Source organism: Oncorhynchus masou, unplaced genomic scaffold (assembly GCF_036934945.1).
Source record: "Oncorhynchus masou masou isolate Uvic2021 unplaced genomic scaffold, UVic_Omas_1.1 unplaced_scaffold_9827, whole genome shotgun sequence".
Lineage (NCBI taxonomy): Eukaryota > Metazoa > Chordata > Actinopteri > Salmoniformes > Salmonidae > Oncorhynchus > Oncorhynchus masou.
Window position 1 is genome coordinate 1 of NW_027016343.1, and position 10062 is coordinate 10062.

A 10062-nucleotide genomic window follows, 5' to 3' on the forward strand; every position below is an offset into this window, starting at 1 on the left:
CCATCCTTGCGCGTTTTTCTCTCATCGCTTATCGCCGTCAGAACGTAACTATGATGTTGGTAATCGCCGAACTGCTCGCCATCCGCTTAGCCCTAGGCGAATGGCGACAGTGGTTGGAGGGGCGACCGTTCCTTTTGTCGTTTGGACTGACCATAGGAACCTTGAGTACATCCGTTCAGCCAAACGACTTAATGCGCGTCAGGCTCGTTGGGCTCTGTTTTTCGCTCGTTTCGAGTTTGTTATTTCTTATCGTCCGGGCTCAAAAAACACCAAGCCTGATGCTTTATCTCGTCTCTTCAGTTCTTCTGAGGTCTCCACCGACCCCGGGGATTCTCTCGACGGGCGTGTTGTCGGGGTTGACTGTCTGGGGAATTGAGAGGCAGGTGTGTTAGCACTCGCTCACACCCGTCGCCGCGGAAATTCTGTCCTAGGAACTCTCTTCTGTCTGGCCTCGTTCCTACTCGTCCGGCCGTTCTTCAGTGGGCCCCTCTGCCAAGTTAGCCGGCCACCCCGGCGTTCGGGGTACGCTCGCTTCCCATTCGCCAGCGTTTCTGGTGGCCCACTCGGGAACGTGACGCGCGTCGATTTGTCGCCGCTTGTTCGGTCTGCTGCAGACCCAAATCTGGGAACTCTCCTCCTGCCGGCCGTCTCAGACCGCTTCCCATTCCTCTCGACCGGGTCTCACATCGCTTAGATTTTATCACCGGACTGCCTTCATCAGCGGGGAAGACAGTTATTCTTACGGTTGTCGATAGATTCTCTAAGGCGGCTCATTTCATTCCTCTCGCTAAGCTCCCTTCTGCTAAGGAGACGGCTCAGATCATTATCGAGAATGTTTTCCGAATTCATGGCCTTCCGTCTGACGTCGTTTCCGACAGAGGCCCGCAGTTCACGTCTCAATTTTGGAGGAGTTTTGCCATTTTGATTGGGGGCTTCCGTCAGTCTCTCGTCCGGCCATCCCCAGTCTAACGGCCGGCAACGGGCCAATCCAGACTGTTGGTCGCATTTTACGCAGTCTTTCTTTTCGTAACTGCGTCTTGGTCAGAACAGCTCCCCTGGGCAGAGTACGCCCCACAACTCGCTTCCTCGTCTGCTACCGGTCTATCTCCTTTTCAGAGTAGCCTCGGGTACCAGCCTCCGCTATTCTCATCTCAGCTCGCCGAGTCCTGCGTCCCCTCCGCTCAGGCTTTTGTCCAGCGTTGCGAGCGCACCTGGAAGGGGGTCAGGTCGGCACTTTGCCGTATTAGGGCGCAGACTGTGAGGGCCGCTAATAAGCGTAGGACCAAGAGTCCTAGATATTGTTGCGTTCAGAGAGAGTATGGCTCTCCACTCAGAACCTTCCCCTTAAGACAGCTTCGCAAGTTGGCCCTTGTTCATTGGGTCCGTTCACGCATTTCTCAGGTCATTAATCCTGTCGCAGTGCGACTTCTTCTCCGCTATCTTCGTCGCAAGGCTCACCCGGTCTTCCATGTCTCCTGTGTTAAGCCCGCTCTTCACCCCCGCTCGTCCCTCCCCCCATCCTTGTCGAGGCGCACCCATCTACAGGGTTCGTAAGATTTTGGACATGCGCCCTCGGGGCCGTGGTCATCAGTACCTAGTGGATTGGGAGGGGTACGGTCCTGAGGAGAGGAGTTGGGTTCCCTCTCGGGACGTGCTGGACCGTTCGCTGATCGATGATTTCCTCCGTTGCCGCCAGGTTTCCTCCTCGAGTGCGCCAGGAGGCGCTCGGTGAGTGGGGGGTACTGTCATGTCTTGTTATGTCTGTTCCTGTCCTTTCTCTTCACTCTGTCTCTCTCTACTGGTCTTTTTAGGTTACCTTCTCTGTCTCTCATTCTTCAGCTGTTCTACATCTCCCCTAACTAGCTCATTCACTCCTTCCCACCTGTTCTCTCTTCCCCTCTGATTAGGTCTCTATTTCTCTCTCTGTTCCTGCTACTTTCAGTGTCTGATTCTTGTTTGTGTTTTTGATGCCAGAAGCAAGCTGTCGTCCCGTTTGCTTCCACCTTGTCCTATCCTGTCGGAGTCTGCCTGGCAGGTGCATCCTGCATTATACTAACGTTCTTTTTGTTCCATTGACTACGTTGGAAGAGGATTTATGCCATTCCTGTTTTTCATTAAAGAACTCTGTTTTCTGTTAAAACCGCTTTTGGGTCTTCACTCAAGTACATAACACAACTACCAGATTTATCCTACTTCGTTACTACGGCACTCAGGAAAACTATCAGATTCATCGTCCTTCATTACTATGGGAGTTGGGACAACTACCAGATTCAACCTCCTTCATTACTACGGGAGTCAGGACCACTACCAGATGTATCCTCCTTCATTACTATGGGAATCAGGACAACTACCCGAGTCATTCTCCTCCATTTCTATGAGAGTCAGGACAACTACCAGAAGCATCCTCCTTCATTACTATGGGAATAAAGACAACTTCCAGATCCAATTTCCTCCATTACTATGGGAGTTGGGACAACTACCAGATTTATCCTACTTCGTTACTACGGCACTCAGGAAAACTATCAGATTCATCGTCCTTCATTACTATGGGAGTCAGGACAACTACCAGGATTTAACCTCCATTACTATGGGAGTTAGGACAACTACCAGGATTTATCCTCCTCTTCGTTAATATGGGAGTCAGGAAACTACCAGATTCATCCTCCTCCATTCCTATTGGAGTTTAGACAACTACCAGATTTATCCTCCTTCATTACTATGGGAGTGTCACGACTCCGACCGAAGGTGGTTCCCCTTCGTTCGGGTGACGCTCGGCGGTCGTCGTCGCCAGCCTACTAGCTGCCACATATTTTTCCTCCCCTCCTTATGTGTTCATTGAGTACACCTGTTTTTGAGTTGGATATAATTAGGGCGGCTTTATAAATCAGCCGGCCCGCCAGGTTCTTTGTGCGGGATTAATTATTGTGACCTTCTGTTTTGTAGTAGGAACGTGTTTGTTCCTGGTCGTGTATTTTAGTTGTGAGCACCCTGTGTTACGTTTTGTGCATTAAAAAGCACAGCATCGCACTCTCTATTTCCTGCGTCTGACTCCCACAACACCAGGAACGTTACAGGGAGTCAGGAAAAACACCAGATTCATTTGCTCCATTACTATGGGAGTCAGGACAACTACGTGATGTATCCTCCTTCGTTACTATGGGAGTCATGACAACTACCAGATTAATTTTGCTCCATTACTATGGGATGGGACAACTACGTGATGTATCCTCCTTCGTTACTATGGGAGTCATGACAACTACCAGATTAATTTTGCTCCGTACTATGGGAGTCAGGACAACTACGTGATGTATCCTCCTTCGTTACTATGGGAGTCATGACAACTACCAGATTAATTTTGCTCCATTACTATGGGGAGTCAGGACAACTACGGATGTATCCTCCTTCGTTACTATGGGAGTCATGACAACTACCAGATTCATCGTCCTCCATTACTATTATGGGAGTTGGGACAACTACTAGATTCAACCTCCTTCATTACTACGGGAGTCAGGACCACTACCAGATGTATCCTCCTTCATTACTATGGGAATCAGGACAACTACCAGATTCATTCTCCATTACTATGGGAGTTAGGACAACTACAAAGCATCCTCCTTCATTACTACGGGAATCAGGACACTACCAGATTTTAACCTCCATTACTATGGGAGTTAGGCAACTACCAGATTCATCGTCCTATTTCTATGGAGTTTGGGAACAACTACCAGATTTATCCTCTTCATTACTATGGGGTCAGGACCAGTACCAGATTTAACCTCCTCCATTACTATGGGAGTTAGGACAACTACCAGATTTGTCGTCCTTCGATAATATGGGAGTCAGGATAACTACCAGATTCATCCTCCTCTATTCCTATTGATTTTAGACAACTACTAGATTTATCCTCTTTCATTACTTCTGGAGTCAGGACAACTACCAGATTCATCGTCCTTCATTACTATGGAGAGTCAGGACACCTACCAGATGTGTCCTAGCTTCATTACTATGGGAGTTAGGACAACTGCCAGATGTATCCTCTTTCATTACTTTCTGGAGTCAGGACAACTACCAGATTATCGTCCTCCATTACTATGGGAGTTGGGACAACTACCAGATTCAACCTCCTTCATTACTACGGAGTCAGGACCACTACCAGATGTATCCTCCTTTTCATTAGCTATGGGAATCAGGACAACTACCAGATTCAACCTCCATTACTATGGGAGTTAGGACAACTACCAGAAGCATCCTCCCTTCATTACTACGGGAATCAGGACACTACCAGATTTAACCTCCTCCCATTACTATGGGAGTTAGGACAACTACCAGATTCATCGCCCTCCATTTCTGGAGTCAGAACAACTACCAGATTTATCCTCTTTCATTTACTATGGGAGTCAGGACCAGTACCAGATTTAACCTCCTCCATTACTGTGGGAGTTAGGACAACTACCAGATTTGTCGCCCTTCGATAGCATGGGAGTCAGGATAACTACCAGATTCATCCTCCTCTATTCTATTGGATTTTAGACAACTACTAGATTTATCCTCTTTCATTACTTCTGGAGTCAGGACAACTACCAGATTCATCGTCCTTCATTACTATGAGAGTCAGGACAACTACCAGATGTGTCCTGCTTCATTACTATGGGAGTTAGGACAACTGCCAGATGTATCCTCTTTCATTACTTCTGGAGTCAGGACAACTACCAGATTCATCGTCCTTCATTACTATGGGAGTTAGGACAACTACCAGATGTGTCCTGCTTCATTACTATGGGAGTTAGGACAACTGCCAGATGTATCCTCTTTCATTACTTCTGGAGTCAGGACAACTACCAGATTCATCGTCCTTCATTACTATGAGTCAGGACAACTACCAGATTCATTCTCCATTATTATGGGAGTTAAGACAACTACCAGATGATTTATCCACCTCGTTACTATGGAAATCAGGACAACTACCAGATTCATTCTCCTCCATTACTACGGGAGTCAGACAACTCCCAGAATTATCCCTCCCTTCATTACTATGGGAATCAGGACAACTACCAGATTCATTTCCCTCTATTACTATGGGAGTCAGGACAACTACTTGATGTATCCCTCCTTCGCTACTAAGGGAGTCGCGACAACTACCAGATTCATCGCCTTCCATTACTACGGGAGTCAGGACAACTACCAGATTTATCGCCCTTCATTACCATGGGAATCAGGACAACTACCAGATTCATTCTCCTCCAATATAATGGGAGTTAGGACCTTTACCAGATTTATCCTCCTTCGAATTTACTACGGAGTCAGGAAAACTACCAGATTCATTGTCCTGCATTACTAAGAGGGTCAGGACAACTACCAGATTAATTTTCCTCCATTACTTTGGTAGTCAGGACAACTACCAGATTTATCCTCCTCCATTACTATGGGAGTTAGGACAACTACCAGATGTATCTTCCTTCATTACTATGGGAGTCAGGACAACTACCAGATTTATCCTCCTCCATTACTATGGGAGTCAGGACAACTACCAGAATGATCTTCTTTCATTTCTATGGGAGTCAGGACAACAACCAGAATTATCCTTCTTCATACAAAAGGACAGCCATCTCAAGCTAACGATTTCTTCCTTCTGTGAAATGAGACACACTTTAGTTTTATTTACTTTATTAACAGTTGTTCAGCACTAAGACCTAATAAATACATTATTTAAACAAAGAACATTTAAAAATTAAAAAAGGTGTTTAGCACAATTATGTAGAAGACACCACTGTTAATTTTGTAATTTTTGCTTTAAACCATAAAAGCTGGAAGTGCCCTTATTGAAGGACATACTGAAGCAGTATAAAATGTCAAGTTAGCTCTACAGTCCAACTCTATTCAACTACATACTGACAAGACAAGACTGGGAAGAAAAAGGAACATGATTCCAATGAGTTACATGAGTACTATGATACACTACATAGACTAACTTTATACATACAAAGTAGCAGGCGGCTTCATCCTTGACAGAACATGACTTTTAGAAAGACTGCAAAATATATGGCCAGCATATGAAAGGAAAAAAAGGTCCCAACAAAAGAGTAGACCATGTAAGGTAAGTCATGATCAAACCATTTGCAAGGACTTCAACATTTAATGGACATAATTAAGTCTTAAATAGGTTTGTGCAACCAATTCAACTACTAAATAATTATTGCGTTTCCCTTCAACATTGGGCAGAAGTGTGATAATCAACCATTAATTACAAACACAGCAAAACCAGTCATTTGAGCTCATTGCCTCTTCATTTGTGGCACAAAAATAATCTAATAGAAATTTGAACAATCCAGATTTTAATCAACACATATGGTATTTGAAGCAATGTATCCCATCAATGAGCTGGTATCTGAATCCCTGTGTGCAGAAAGAGCATCGTTTCAGTATCAATTAATTCCATCAATATCCCACATCCTGATCCAATCTCTGTGGTTTGAAAATAAACTGTACATTATCTTCTCAAAGGCATAACATATTTTGCCTCTATAAAAAAAAATCATAAAATAAAAATATGTACCAACAATAAATACATTTATATGACTAGATTGAGGGTCCTTCTGTTGAACAGCATGAGCACTCCAAAGTTCTTGGAAATATTTACCATTAAAAAGCGTCAGTAGAAATACAATGAGACAATAGACAGTTCAATGACGAGCATGATAAGAACAAAAAAGTCATACTACACTCCAGATGGGTTAGCTAGTGCACATAGGAACTTCCTACAAAACAACTGTTGAACATTTTAAAAGACAACATGGATGATATTTGACATGGATCCAGGAAACAGAATTCGAGAAGGGGACCCCACTGACAAGGCACAGATCGGTGAGCCACCCTGCTCAGTAGGTCTCTGGTATGACAAACTCAAACTCCGACGAGCCTGGGGGAGGTTGGATGGGGTGGCTCCTGGTCGGTGGGCGGCGCAGCTGGTCGAGGCTGTGCCTCATGCGCCACAAATATGTCATCCCAGTTTAACATCTTGCCCTGGGTGGACTGTAACGGTAGTGGGTTGGGCTGCCCTTCCAGGGTTAATGCTGGACGCTCCCATCCTCTTGGATAATAGGGACCCCTCCTGGATCTGAACCGTCCGTCTCATGAGAGTAGGTCTTGAACTGCACCGTTTTGCAAGGGAGCAGGCGGTACAAGTTGTTGTCGGTGTCGTCCTTCTGTTTCCTCCCAGACGGGTCTTGGTTGTGGGCCTGTTTGCAGTGAGTTGACAGTAGCTGGTAGTTGATTAACATCTCGTTGCATAGCAGGCACTGGTACCTCCGCTCACCCGTGTGGTGGATCTCGTGTTTCGTCCGGTACTCAGCCAGGGCGAACACCTTGTCACAGTAGTGGCATGGGTACTTCTTCTCCCAAGAGTGGGTGTTGAAGTGGCGCCGGAGGCTCGTCAGGCACACGTAGGGACGCTTACAGACCACGCACACAAAGAAGGTCTTCCCGTCCATGATGAGCTCATAGTGATCGTCCTGCTCGCTTTTGGCCTTCTTCTTGCTCGAAGCACCCTGTGGCAGTTGAGAGGTGTTGAAAGGTTGAAGAGGTGTGGCCATCAGAGACCTCTTTGCCCCTCTACTGTTTTTAGAATCTCCCTCACCGGGATCGTCCTTCATGGGGACAATGTCATATGTGTTCTCCCCGATATTGGCATACACCTTGCAGCCTGGAGAAATTGAGCGAGCTCTGAGGCCTTATCTAGTGTGATTGTCTTTTTTGCAGCTGCAGCCGCTTGGGGAATGCTAATGCCTGCCTCATTGATGAATCCGCCTGGTGAAGTCACATCCGAGAGCTTGATTTTTTAAGTTGCCCTTTTGAGCTAGTGTGACCTGCTTCTTATGGATCCCTATTATCTCTGGGGTTTCTGAGGGCAGGGAGGTGCTGTGGAGTTTGGGGATGAAAGTGCCAATTCTAGCCGGCATTGTGGATGTGCTGCAAGACGAGGCTACAGCAGGTGAAGATGGAATATTGGAACTGGGGTCAGGGGACACCATAGGGATGTTCAGAGGACTGTGGTCTCGCAGGGTCTGAGAGGAGCTGTTAAGGTGCGGGGCTGTTTTGACCATTTCTCTTGGTCCTTTGTCAAAGCAGGGGGTCTGGCCTCTCCCGGTTGCTTTGTCACAGAGGCTTCCTCTGTTTCGGGTGCATCCAAATCAATGATTTCAGAGGGCTTGCATTTTTGATGGCGTCCGTTTTGGACACAAACATAATGTCATCGTCTGAGTCCTGATCCACCCGGTCAGTCTGGTTGAACTCCTCTGCAGACAGTGAAAAGGACTCGGTGATAATGGGCATCGTTGGCTCTGTACTGTTTTTTTGTCCACAGAGCTCACCTCATTGTTTTCTGTGTCTTTGGACAGGCCAGGTAGGCCCTTGACTTGTGAGAGCGGTACGCCTAGATTCGCAATGAACTTCACCCCCAACATCTGCCCAGCATGGATAAGCTCCTTGAGCATGTCAGAGCGAACGCGGACAATCTTGGAACTGTAAATGTAATTCAGATTTCCTCAAAGATTTCCGCCTTTATGAAATTTAACTCAATCACCTGTCCAGCCACTGAGAAAAGTTGGTGGAAATAAGTACTCGACGCCGACAATATGTTTTTGTGCGCTCTAAATTTACGGTCCTGTATAATTATGGTGACGTCGCAGAACAATCCGTTATTTCGTTGTCATTCATCGACTTCAGCACCGTTCCTGAATATCGGGTGTCAGTTGCAGAGATCAGCTTTAGGCCCGACATCCCTGTGGGGTGAAGACAAGAGCAACGAATAAATGCATTCACTTGACAGTCTATTATATCAATATACAAAAATGTCCTCCATCCCAGGTCTTACAGTTCCTTTACTGCCCTATTAGCTGTAAATTGCAAATCACCTTTCACTTCTTGTTGGATGACCTCATCATGCATTCATAGTACCTCATTGTTTTAAAGGCAGAGGGAGTCAGCAAGCTACCCATTCTGCTGGCTGTTGGGGTGAATAAAATAGTTGGCAAACTAGCTACATTGCTAGCTAGCTAACGAGATAAAGCCATAATTGATCAATAAAAGTCAAAGTCTGTACAAATATTGTTGGGGGAGGAGAGAGCGACAACCAATATCATTATTTGTAACTTGCCATCTAGCTAACGTTAGCTCGTTAGCCTAACACCATTCACAAACAGAAGGCCGGTCTACACAATAGTCTTGCATGCCAATCACATCTAATGTATTTTTCAAATAAAAAGCTATTATGGTAGTGATTTAAGGTAGCCTTGTACAATGTCTTATTTTACATTAGGGAAATACGGCTTCATATTGATAGATTATATGAAGAGGATCTAGTTTAGCTAGCTATTAACATAGGTACGGATGTTCCCTTCCTGGTTCGCGGCCTTTTGGTGAGAGTTGATCTTCCATCATTACACAATTATTGTATGGGGCCAATATACGATGTTGGTTTCTACAAGTAGCTAACACTTGGTATTTACCTGCAACGCCAAGCCGTATGATTGATGTTCTTTCCAAACGAAGTATCGGTAGATGGTTGTAGACAACAAAACGTCAATCTCCTTGTTACCGTCGGTGTGACCTACTGCTAGTTCATGCATGGCCAACAGGAGTCGCAACAACTGTGTCAAAATAGTTCCACATTTGCTGCAGTTCAAACCTTTGAAACTAAATATGCTCAATGGCATTATTTGAGATAATTAATACAGACCACAATTATTATTTTTTAAGCCAGCGACATTGCTTAAGCGACTGCTAAAAGTCAGTTCCAGTCTAATGTACTATGCGGAACATCGAGCATCGTGCTGCATTGTTTCAAGGGGGACCTGTTTACACTCGCACCCCATCATGTACTGTTTCTGAAGCTCGTATATAAACAACGCAGAATGACCGAAACAGCAGATTAGGTAGTCATTCCTGATTATTCTTTACCAAGCTCTCATCTTTAGGATGTTAGCATAAAAAACGCTAGCTACGCCTCTGTCCGATCAAGAACAGAGAAGCCCCAGAAGACGACGGAACCGATCTGGCAGCGGCAGT

At 45.6% G+C, this 10062-nt stretch overlaps 1 pseudogene; it reads right to left on the reverse strand.

Annotated features, from left to right (window-relative positions):
* Positions 1-5742: 5742 nt before the first annotated feature.
* On the reverse strand, positions 5743-10052 carry LOC135538563 (transcriptional regulator Kaiso-like; annotated as a pseudogene).
* Between the last annotated feature and the right edge of the window lie 10 nt (positions 10053-10062).